Here is a 12,218-nt window from a genome sequence, read left to right as displayed (position 1 = left end):
TGTATGGGGGGACTGCTGGAGTGGGGGTGCATTTTGGGGTCAGGCAGAAGCCTGGCACAGGGGAATCTCCCAAGTCTATGAAAAGGACCCTAGCTTAGACTCCTAGCAACAGAGGATAAATAGACTGAACTGATTGTCGCCTATGACCAGACTGGTGCCTGGCCCAGTTGTCATCGGAGAGGCATTATCCAGCAACTGATGAAGTCAGATGCAGAGACCCACAACCAAACCTTAGGCAGAGATGAGAAATCCTACAGAGGAAGAGAAAGGAGTGTAGGAGCCAGAGAGCTTAAGGACACTACAGGAAGGCTCACACAATCATCTAACTTGTGCTCACAGAGACTGAACTGACAACAAGGGAGCCTGCATGAGATCGTCCTAGGCTCTTTGCATATATGTTACAGTGGTATAGCTTGGTCCTCTTATGGAACTCCTAACAGCGAGAACAAGAGTTGTCTCTAACTCTTTTACCAGCCTTTGGGACCTTCCTCCTTACACCAGGTCACCTTGCCCATGACGAGGTGCTTAGTCTTACTGCAACTTGATATGTCATGTTTTATTGCTACTCTTAGGAGACCTGCCATTTCCTGGATGGGATGGAAGAGGAGGATATGGGAGCATGGAGGGGTAAATGGGGTAGAGGAACTGGGAGGGAAGGATGGGGGGAGGCTGTGGCTGGGATGTAAAATATATAGATGAACAAAAAAGCTCTTTGGTAGACTTCAAAGCTAGTACATTCTACTGAAGCTTTATTTACATATATATCAAATATGCATACCTATTCACTTATGCTAATTTATGCATTCTGTCTATACTTAACTTGGAAGGTGAACATTGCATAACTAATATCTCCAGCCATAGAGTGAGGCACAGCTCTTCTTAAACATAACTAGTGATTTTAGAAAACTCTCCTAAACAATCGCTGCTTTTGCTCCTGTCCCGATAGTCATGATCACAGCGAGGTACCATTTTGTATTCTTTCCCTCAATTCCTGTGTTTCATTGCTCCACTGTCACAACCCAAAGCACACCCTTACCCTGGCTTCCCAATGATCTTCTATAAAATCTATACCACTCTTCTCAGACACAGGGTTGGGCCTCTCGTTGTCTCTCAGGTCTCAACTCAGATGCTCCAGCTGTCTGTCCAGACCACGATTTTGTGAGATTACATCTTTCCTTTAGCCCTTCCTACTGCTTGAGACTGCTCTGCCTATTTGTGATCACTACTTCCTCCATGGCAAAAGGAAGTTCAGTCACCACTTTTATTTCGCTCCCTTCCCCATCTGCAGATGCCAGCATACACTATTGATTGACTCACTTATTAATTAATGAACTTCCTGTTCAGTTCTTACTTACTGCTTTATGCATGCTATCAGAACCTTCACATCTTATCACTAAGAGAATAATAAATATATAGGACATATCTTTCTACACAGACTTCTGTGTCAGCAGTGTATAAGAAGATATTCAAGCTGGGAGAAGGATTCCTTGATAAAAACACTTGCTATCCAAGGATGAGGGACTGACCTTGATTCCCAAAACCCACATTAAAAATACTGGGTACAGTGGTACATGCCTGTAATCCTAGTCCCGGAGAGGAGGAGTCAGGTAGATGCCTCGTGCTGACTAGCTTTGTGGCCTAGTCATATCAGTAAGCTCAAGGTTCAGTGAGAAACCTTGGCTCAAAATACAAGATGGATAATGACTGAGCAAGACACCCAAAGCTGATTTCTGGCTTTATGGGTACACTTGTGGAACATGTAAACACACATGAGCACAGTAAGAGGACTCACATGCGACAAATGGCACCTACTGAATAACATTCTCTAGGCAATTATTTCTTAAATAGACATAAATGATTTTGTCCACAATTGATTGAAGTGTATAAGACAGTTATGATATTTTCTTTTGGAAGAAAACTAAAATAATTTTTATTTCAGTTGCAGATTATTTTATGGGAAAATGGTAGCTATTGGCAAGATGCAGTGCAGGCTCAGGTAGTGGAACCATCCCCTTTATCACAAAGAAGGTGAGATTACTTACTTTCAAAAATTCATTCTCCCACTCATGCATTCCTATCTGTTTGGTCAGTAACACTTGTAACATGTTTAGTACAGTGAGTGTTTGATAAATCTATATTCTAAAAGAGCGTATTTGGTAATATTAGAAAGAAATCTACAGTTGACATATGCCAGCAGAAAACTTGAAACCAAGGGTTCTTTTGTTTAAAAACAATGAACGAGGTGCTGGAGAAGCGGTGATGAGCACTAGTTGCTCTTGCAGGAGACTCAGACTCAGTTTCCAGCACCCACATGGTGGGTCACAACTGTCTACAACTCCATTTCCAGGGGATCTGATCCAGTGCCCTCTTCTAGGCTCCTCAGGTACTGCATATGTGGGGTGCACAGACAAACACAGTCACAGGCAAACATCCGTATATTTATATTATACGCATATATATCCTATATACATATATATAATATACACACTTGCATGCAGTTGCATGCATGCACACACATATCATTAAAACACAAACAAAAATCAATCAGGTAGGAAGGGCATGGTGAAAGGCATGTCCCTCCTACATCAACCACAACTTCACTTTCTATGCTAATCAGTAAAATATTAAATATCAAGAGTCTTATAAATGTAGAGCCTTTCTTGGAATTATCCCTCCACATATTTTACTTAAATAATCTACTAAAATATTTTTAGATTTATTAATGTACATAGGTATGTGCATGTGTAAATGTGTGCGTGTGTGTGTAAGTACCAACAAGATGGCTCGGAGGCTAAAAGTACTTGTGCTTAAACATGAGGTCTTGAATTTGATCTCTGGCTATCATAAAAAGGCAGGAAAGATTTTACTCTAATGTTGTCCCCTAATCTTCATATGAAAACCATGACATTCATGCTCAGACACATACACAGAGAGAGAGACAGAGACAGAGACAGAGAGAATCTATATCTAATAGAATGCAAACTAATGCATAACATTCCTTTAAAACTAAGGAAATAGTCAAGTCTGATGACACACCTTTAATCCCTAAACTTGGGAAGCAAAGGCAGGCAGACCTCTTGTCTACATAGTGAGTTTCAGGCCAGCCAGGGTTACAGAGATTAGACCCTGTCTCAAAGAGAAAAATAAATTATCCTGCTAGAACAAAGGTTTCACCAAAGTACTATTTATAATGCCAAATGTTTGGAAGTAGCCTTAAGGTCCATGTAGAAGGGTATGGTTAATAACACACCATGTAACCCAATATTACACAGACATTATTAAAGTTGCCCAGAATTTGGAAAGTATTTAACACATAAGGCTAAGCAAACAGTACAGGTTGTAATATTAAGTATGAAAAAACTCATTAAAATGAGGAGAAGAAAATGCCAAATGTTCCTGGTGCCTTTGGGTTATAGGATTATAGTTAAGATTTCTCCATAGATTTTTAATCCTTAATGTGTTTCCAAAATTTTAATTAAGAGTATGCTTTACTTTGCAATTAAAAGCAAAAATAATTCTTCAGAATTAACCATCATGTTATAAATATGTGTACATGTATATGTTCTCTGGGCCCATCTGACTCTCATTACTAATAAAGGCAAAATGTGTCTGACACTAGAAATCTGCCTAGATGGAGGACTGAGGGTTTTTTAATTCATGCCACATCTCAGCCTAAAGATGCTGAATTTTAAAAAGGAAATTTTTTCTTTTCAGCACCTCTGGAATTAGTTTTACTTGGGTTTCATAAAATTCCAATATTCTTCTCACTCATGCTTTAGTTTATTGTGTTGCAATTGTTATTTATGTGACTCTCTTACGATGCTACGGGACTTGGTCCCTTACCTCAAGAACCTCTTCATCCAATGGGAGAAAAACATGAACATTGTCTGACCTGAGTAATGACAAAATATCTCCTGATCATTCAGTATCGAATGATTGTTACTGTGTGTGTGTGTGTGTGTGTGTGTGTGTGTGTGTGTGTGTGTGTTTCTAGGACAGAGGCTGATATCAAGTGTCAATTGTTTTCGATTTCCTTCCATATTATTTTTTGAAACAAGGTCTCTCGCTGAACCCAGAGATCACCAATTCGGCCCACCTGGCTGGCCAAGCAAGCCTCTGGGATCCTTTTGTCCCTGGGCTGAGACTGCAGGCATGATGGGGATACAAACTCATGCTTATGAACCACATTTCACTGACTGATCCACCTCCTCCATCCCAACTACTGCTTCTGTCAACGCCAGGGTTCGCTTCTCTAGCGATAAGCATTATGGAGACACACAGGCACAGCGTTATCCCCATCTCAGTCTCCATTCCCGAATCACTGAGTGCCTGAACAGCAGCCAAAACTGTGTCAGTGATGCCCAGCCCTCCCTTACTGAAACACCTCACATTCCCCTGTGCACATTCTCCCTCTTTTTAATGAGCGGTAAATAATTTGTTCAACCCCAGGGAAGTTCCTGGTGATTTCTGGCTGCAGAGCACCAAATGCCCCCTCTTTCTTCTCCTGCTGCTCTTTTTTCTTCTCTGTTCATGCACAGTCCCACACTTCCCTCCTGCTGGAAGCCTCTGGTGTCTGACCTGCATTTCAGATGCCCTATTCCTTTCTGTGGTAGCATTTATGCTCAGTTGTTGCAACTGTGTATTTCATAACGCTAGCCAGTTCTGCGTTCTTGTTACTATGAAAAATTCCTTGAGCTTTCTGAAACAGATTATCAGATTCTCACAAATAAGTTACTTTCATGTATCTCATGACTTTTCTCATACACACGTGCATGCATGCACACACACACACAGTGGATTGCACATACATCGAAATCGAAAAAACTTTCTTTTGTGTTTGTTACAGAGTGGCTTTATGCCATTCATATTTCATAGTACAGTCTTTCAAGCAGGACTTTCGGTGATACTATATAGCTAGAAGGTTCCACGTATCTACTGTACTCAGCATGTCACTGGTTGCTTTCTCTCTCTCAGTCTCTTTCTCTGTGTCTATTTCTTACTTTCCATCTTTCTAGGCAAAACATTTATGTGTCTGAGGGTAACCTCAGACCATGCAGACCATGCCATTGGCAGAGGTTTTCTTCTCTGTAACTGAAAGTAGTGACTAAAACTAACCTCTCAGGCATCTAACCTGCTGGTGTGTTCGCCCTGCAGGGTGATAGGAACTCTCTACTGGAGGGAACGTCCTATTAGATACATGCTTTTTGAAAAAAGCCAAACACGGTCCTGCTGGACAACTCTTTACATGGTCTGCTCTGATCTCATCCTCACGAGTCTAAAAGGTCAGCTCTTTCATAACCAGATGTCCGCAGGACTCCCCATTTCTCACTCAGACTTGAAGTTGACCTTGCCCTGCAAGGCCAGAGTAACTCCCTAGTGATTTCCAGATTCTGACAGATCTGGGATTCCGTGCCAATTCCTTCAGATTCTTGTCTGGCTCCAGGAGTTCAGGCAAACAATATTAACCTCTCTGACCCTCATACCGTGGCTCTAAAAGGGATGTAGATCGTACTTACACTTCCAGGACTGTGGTGAAGATTTAGTGAGATCATCTATATATAAGGTGCACAGCAAACACAATGCAAATGTCAGCTTCTCTTTGCTCATAATGGCTGACAACTCCCCCTCTCTCTGAGAAGATGCCCATTCCATATTCTATTGATTTGCCTTGGGAAGATTTTTATAGTGGAGCCATATGGTCAAGTTCCTGTTCTCAGATCAACAATCAAACAGTAGCTGTTCCATTGATCTGCCCACCTGTTCACTCTTCCGGTCCTGCCTCCATCCCTGACTCTTGCTATCATGCCAAGTCCCATACCAAGAATCTGTGCATGCGAGTACTTGGCAGGAGCCTCACCATGGCACCTGTCTGACAGGTCTGTGAGCAGGCACACATGGCAACTGAACGACACTGATGTCTGGTACTCGGATTGCTTATTAGAAAGTCTACCAAGCCTGCCATTCCATTTGGCCTATTTCAATGTACCGCGACATTGGCCTTGAGCAATGATATTGCACAGACTGCGGCTATTAGGGCTTACCACTTAGTGCTCACAAAATTTTAACGTGGTTATTTGCCTCCCCCAGCTTTTGGTTTTCTCACTCTAGAAGGCTTTTTCAGAGGCTTAAATAATGTAATGACTTAAAGCATGCTCGTAGCAGTTTAGGGCCGAGGGGGGGGTCTGTTGGTAAAGTGCTTGCTGTCATTTATGAGCATAAGAATTTGGATCTCCAGCACCCCTGTTTAAAAAGCTGGGTGTAGCAGCATAGATCTGTAGCCCATGCTAGGATCAGGAAAGGCAACAGAGACAGGCAGATTCTTGAAGTTCCCTGGCCAGCCAGTCTAACCAACTGGTGAATAAAAATTCAGTGAGAGACTCTGCTCAAATATTAAGCTAGAGAAGGTAAGCGAGGAAGAAAACCCGATGTCCACCACTGCCTCCACACACTTGCACACCTGCACACCAGACTTGCCTATGTGCAAAAGTACACATAGTACGCTGTGTAAGTGAGAACAAGTACACATGGTAACAAGTGCACTGTTTTTATCTGGAGCATCATTTGCTTTGTGGACCACTTCTCTGTGATCTTCAGAGAACTGTCAGTCAAGAAGCAACCCTCGTTATCCCATCTGACTACTACCAAAAACCACACATAGGAAGAGCATTGCACAGATTCTATCCCAGCCTAACACAAAGCACTCTTTACCATACTAGGGACTGATGCTGTGGCCACTGAAGCCTAGCACCTCAGACTCCTTCCAAAGAAGTATAAAAGGGACTTGAAAGAAACGGGATCTCTCTTCCTTACAGAGGTCAACTCAAAAGTATAGGTTTGGAGCTAATGAAAGTGGCTTTCTCTTCACAAAGAAAGACCTTGGGATAAAACTGATCCAGAGAGAAATGGGGGTAAGAAATGAGAGGAAGAATCTAGACAAAGTCATGTGCATCTCAGGTTCCACCAACAACTGAAGCAAGTTCCACTTTTAGACTTTCCATTCACATCAGCCAGCAAATTCTTTTCGACCTAATCTAGTTACATGTGAATCCTTGAGCAACTCACAGAAATCTCAAGAGGAGTGATTTGCAAAGGGACTGGACCATCCTCTACAACATGATGTTCAGAAGGAGGTGGTAGTAGATACAGCAGGAAGGGATCTGCAGGCCCCCATCTTCCTACTCTGTTACACTCCTGGGTTTTTGTTTTTGTTTAGCTTTTCTGTGTAATTTCCTTTCTGATGATAAAGTCTTCAAAGAATGACTTGTTTCTATACATCCCACCAACAGTGTCTTGGTTCAAAGATCCTCGCCTTTATATAGTCTGTGGGTATTTCCTTTCTTTTACAGTGCACTGGGAGTCCTTGGAATAGTCTCATCAAGGACCCGGTGATAAGTAAATCCCCATTCAGGAAAGGGGAAAGGAAAGGGAGCTAAGGTGGGGAGAAAGCATGAAACAGGAGCCACCAGACTAAACACCATTGGTCAAAATCCAAGGCATCCCAGATGCTCTCAAACTCACAATTACACATTTTTGTCTTCTAGAATATAAATGGTTTCCCCCCCCCCAAAAAAATTCAAGCCTCCACTAAAGTCAGACATCAGGCTTACCTCTCGCTCCCCTTCTACTCAGAATTTCCAAGGCATGCTTAGCTTCTCTTCTGTCGCCATCAGTTCTGCGGAGAGGCAGTGGAGTGCACTTTGCTAGCATGTCTTGTAGCACCAGCTTGGCCTCCATCACCTTTCTGCTCTAATTACCTCTGGAGGTTGTTAGGAAAAATCAATTGCTATTATTTGCGAAAACTCATGGACAACCATCAAAGACCGAGCGAAAGTTGGTGTTTGCACTTTGATTTTCCTGTCAACTGGGATCACCGTGATGGAGCACATGCCCCGGGCTAGACTGCTTTCATTTCCAGCTGTCAGGCATTATCCTTCCCCCACACCCACGAAACTTATATCCCGGCTCCCTCCAGCCCCGACACTACAACCGCACTCCTTTATATTCAGATTTTTCTTCCATATCCTTAATTCCACCAGAACACATCACGTCGCGTTATTTAGGAGAATGTGAAGGTCTCCGGTCTGAGGTCACTCCGCAGAGGAGGACAACAGGGACTGGAAAGGCCAAACAACTTGTCCGATGCTACATTATCAGTAGCTAAGTCAAGATGGCAGCTCCCCAAGCAGTGCCAGTTGGGATCTGCTTGAACTGCTCCAGAGTCTGCACCAGATTCCTGGTGTCCACAGACACCCCAACACTTGATGTGCTTCAAAGCCTGGGCTATGTTTACCAGTCTCCTCCTCACCAGCGTAGCTCCTGTCTCTGAGGTTTGACCTCTCGCCAAGTGCTCATTGGCCTTCCGAGTGTCTGGGTGTGTATCAGACACTAACAGACAACGCCCACCTTCAGTCCAGGGACAAGCAGATAAACTTGATACAACTGCAAGTCTCATATTCCTGGATAGCATCAAGGATTCATCCCATCTCAGGTTCGTTTTTGTTCCCCTTACACAAGTTCTTTTTCCAAATATACTTCTCTTGATAACTACAGCCTGTGCCGTCTCCTATTTAGGGAGAGAAACACTACAAGAAATATATTTTTAAACCACCTCATAATTTAAATTCTACGTTCTGGATGATAAACAATGTAAGAACTTTTGACTTCCCGAGAACACTTCCTTTTTGAAAATCTCATTTTTAAAAAGAAATGCAAAAAGTGACATTTGCTTGTGTTTGTCCTTATTTCCACAGGCACCATATGAGTTGCTTTTTCTTTTTATTGAGTTTGGGTGAGAATTACTGTAGCCAATCATTTCAGAGTCTCTCCTCCCAACGTCAGTTGTCTTTCTATGTGCAATGAACCATTGTCAAAATCTGGAAACTATGAAAGTCCAAATGTAGCAATCCGACTCTTGGCACATTCAAAGGCATATCTAAAAATTGCACTACCATAAAAGTGACAAGGACAGCAATCCTTCCTCACCAGGGGCTCCCGAACATCCAGTTCTTTCTGGTTCTAAGCATCATATGGATACTTTGTATTTACCTAGGCAAGCCTCAGAAGCAACAGGTTAAGTTACTCTGTGCCAGTCCCCTGGAACTAACATTCAGAGCCTTCCTACATACCAGCTCTCTTACCGTAGGCTTTCCCAGCCTAGCTACAAAGATAATTATGGCCCTGGTTACAAATTATCCCATAATTATGAGCTATCTGGTAGGGTTGTTAAAGAAAAGTTATAAACACCCCAGTATCCATTTTTAAAATTCAAAATGCAACATTAAGTTGTTAAAGCATGGGGGGTGGGGGAGTTTCCACTTAATTGGAAGCACTGGTTTTTCTTTCAGAAGACTGTTTGTTCTTCCCTGAAGCTGTCTGAAAGGCAGGGAGGTACGAGCAGATGCTTCAGTGTGGGGGACCAGCAGCGTGGAAATTAAGTGAGCCTTAAAAAGTTTCAAGATACACTCTCCTTTCCAGCAGAATGATAAAATGCCCTAGTAGCAACAGTCAAGTCAGAAAGGAAAGGTCATTTTATGTGTTTTCGTCGGGCAGCAAATGGTACACCATTAAAGGAATCAGCTTTTGCGCCGATGGGTGACATCTACGAACAAAAAAACTCTATGAAACTTGGTTTGACTACAAAAGGAAATTGTTCGATACAAATTGCATTTACCGTTTCCTGAAATGGTTTCTGCTGTCAAACACTGAAGGTCGTCAGAAGAAAAGATGGTAAGAAGGCAAGCCAGGCATATTTCGTTTTGAAATACACCAGACTAAGGTGTACAGGGACTGAACCCTGTGACTCAAATGTATCTGCCCATGAGACCAATGAGTACAGGAACGGATCGAAGCTACTTAATTGTATCTAGGTATCTACCTTTCTCTGTGACATTATCAATGCTTAGCCGTGAACAAAGAGTCGATTCTTAACACACACAAACACATACACGCATACTCACGCTCACACACACATACTCTTCAATTTTTTGTTAAGCAGCAAACACAGAATGCCTGTGCCTTCATAACGCACAGTGTTGGTGTGAACAATCAATTATTGCAAAACAATCAATGAAGCAAACCTTGTGAGTTCTTTCACTAAAGGCAGAAAGACTCTGTTGGGAAAAGAGTCGTGCTGAATCGTACAGATAATTGTCTCTCCTCTTCGTTTTTCTTATGTAGACAAGACCACACTGAAATACTGTTCTAAGAACCCCTGCCCACACTTTGTTCCTCCATAGATTTACGCCGTAGACATCCTCACAAAGAATGCTGACTCTGGAACCTAGACAAAGGAGGGTGTAGCTCGGAGAAGACAGAGACCCAGGCGCTCACCAACTGCTCACAGGCTGCCCCGCACCACCTCTCCTGTGCTCCAGGGACCAAGAAGTCTGGAACTGATGGCGGACTTGGTTCATTCCCCAAACTTTGGGAGTCACTGTTTCCCCTAACTCTGCAGGCTAAAGCGGAGGGGAGGACAGTGGGCTACAGAAGCCCAGAATACCGCTGCAGGGTTTGCCCACCCACCTCGGCAAGTCCCTCAGCGCCCTGGTGGTCCCCTCACCTGTCCTGAGCGCCGTGTCTCGGGGCTTCGGTGGCCTCTCGGGGTTCTTCGCTCCAACAGCTGTCGCGACGGTGTGCGCCTCTGGGGACCAGCGTGGGAGGCGGCGGGGTCGGGGGCGTCAGGCGGAATATGGGCAACCGCGGGCAGCCCCGGTCTCACACCCCATCCTCGCGCTGTTCGGGCTGAGGACGCCGTGCGGTCACCGCGGGAGGATGAGTCAGGCAGGGGTGCGGGCGCCCTGACTCGCGCATCTGGGGGACGCGGCCGCCGCCATCGAACGCGGGGAGACTCAGCACCCCTGCTCTCCCACAGTACCGGTGGGACACGGCTAGCGGGGCCAGAACGAGAGGATCGCAACTAAGGCGTCTCTGCCGCTGCCCAGAGAGACAAAAGGAACACGGGGCTCGAGGGAAAGTTTTGGGATCGGTTCCCGACGGATTCCAGCTCCTGAGCTCTCCCCCACTCCCAAGAGGGCGAGGGCGGGGACGGGCTTCCCGGAGCGTCGCCGCCAGCCGGGGACCCAGACGGTGCCAATCGCACCGCCGCCCACGACCCGTGGGAACTCCGCGGGTCCTGCCGCCCCGCGGTGTCTGGAGCTGGCTGCAGGACCCGCCCCTCTCCTCCCGGACCCCAACACAGCCGCCCCACTTTCTGGCTGCAAAGTTGCACTTCTAGAACCAGGATGGCGCTCACACAAAACCCATCTCGGAAACAAAGTATCGCTGAGGAAGAGCTCGGCTTAAGCAGAAGGACGGCGGGCGGAAGCGGACACACCCACTCGCCTCTCACCCCCGCGGGAACAGGAGCCGGAGATTCCCCACCTCTCCTGTCCCAATAAGAACCGGGGGTCCCCGACCCACTCCGTGTTTTCTGGAAGCAGAAGCCATAGGACCCTCGGCCCCACGCCCCTAGGATGCTTTCTTATCAGATGCAACCTGGGTGGGTCGGGGTCCCCCTGGCGGCTGCACAAGTGCTGTGCTCACAGAATCAGTCTTAAGACCCTCCCCTCCCCCTCAGGGATATTACAAGCCCTGAGCCCCAAGGGGATAAAACTACTTTAGGATCCTGGGAGGTTAGATCCGGTGGAGCGGACTAGTTGGGGAGGGTTCTGGGCATTGGGGGAGGGTTGGGGGAGGGACACAGGGCTGAATAATCCTAAGAATTAGAATGTCTGAGTCTGAGATTCAGCTCCAGATTTCAAGTCTAAGTAAGACTTCAAGTTACCCAAAATTATCAGTGAGTAGAAACCGTGTTTTATCCATAGAATAAATTAATAGTTACCTGCAATTCTGCAAGAGACCAAAATGATGACTCTGGCTGAAGGTCAATTCAGGAAATAGAGTTTCATTCCCCAGCTACCGCATTGGAGCACACCAACCTTAGCTAGGCTATGGTTTTGTAAACCAGTGAGTTCCTTGGATGTTTTTAACTCATAGGCAAGAGGCAAATATTCTGCTGTGCTATGTAGCTATTGCAATGAGTCATCTACTGATCTCCTTTCTTAGCATTCCATGCCAAAGGAAAAAAAATCTACATTCAAAAATAAATGAATGTAACGCAACTCCTAGAGGCCGGACAGGTCGTTAAGGTGTCAACCTACGGCAACGAGGAGAGACTGTAAAAATGGGCAATGGAAAGAAAAATCTTCTTACATCAACTA

At 44.9% G+C, this 12,218-nt stretch overlaps 1 protein-coding gene across 2 annotated transcripts in view; it reads right to left on the bottom strand.

The window, feature by feature from the left end:
* Tmem200a (transmembrane protein 200A) overlaps nt 1-11,406 on the bottom strand; it is a 79,349-nt gene extending 67,943 nt beyond the window's left edge. Inside the window, exon 1 of one of the 2 annotated variants that reach the window (XM_050138092.1) lies at nt 10,559-11,406. The gene's annotated coding sequence lies outside the window, so the exon portion shown is untranslated. Of the gene's footprint in view, nt 1-7,607; nt 7,693-10,558 lie in introns of those variants that run through there. The other variant, XM_050138093.1, reaches the window with a different exon arrangement.
* Between the last annotated feature and the right edge of the window lie 812 nt (nt 11,407-12,218).

Source organism: Alexandromys fortis, unplaced genomic scaffold, assembly GCF_014885135.2.
Source record: "Alexandromys fortis isolate MF-2015 unplaced genomic scaffold, M_Fortis_MF-2015_v1.1 scaffold_14, whole genome shotgun sequence".
Taxonomy (NCBI): Eukaryota; Metazoa; Chordata; class Mammalia; order Rodentia; family Cricetidae; genus Alexandromys; species Alexandromys fortis.
The sequence above is the reverse complement of the archived record's forward strand: the minus strand, read 5'-3'. Positions and strand labels throughout refer to the sequence as shown.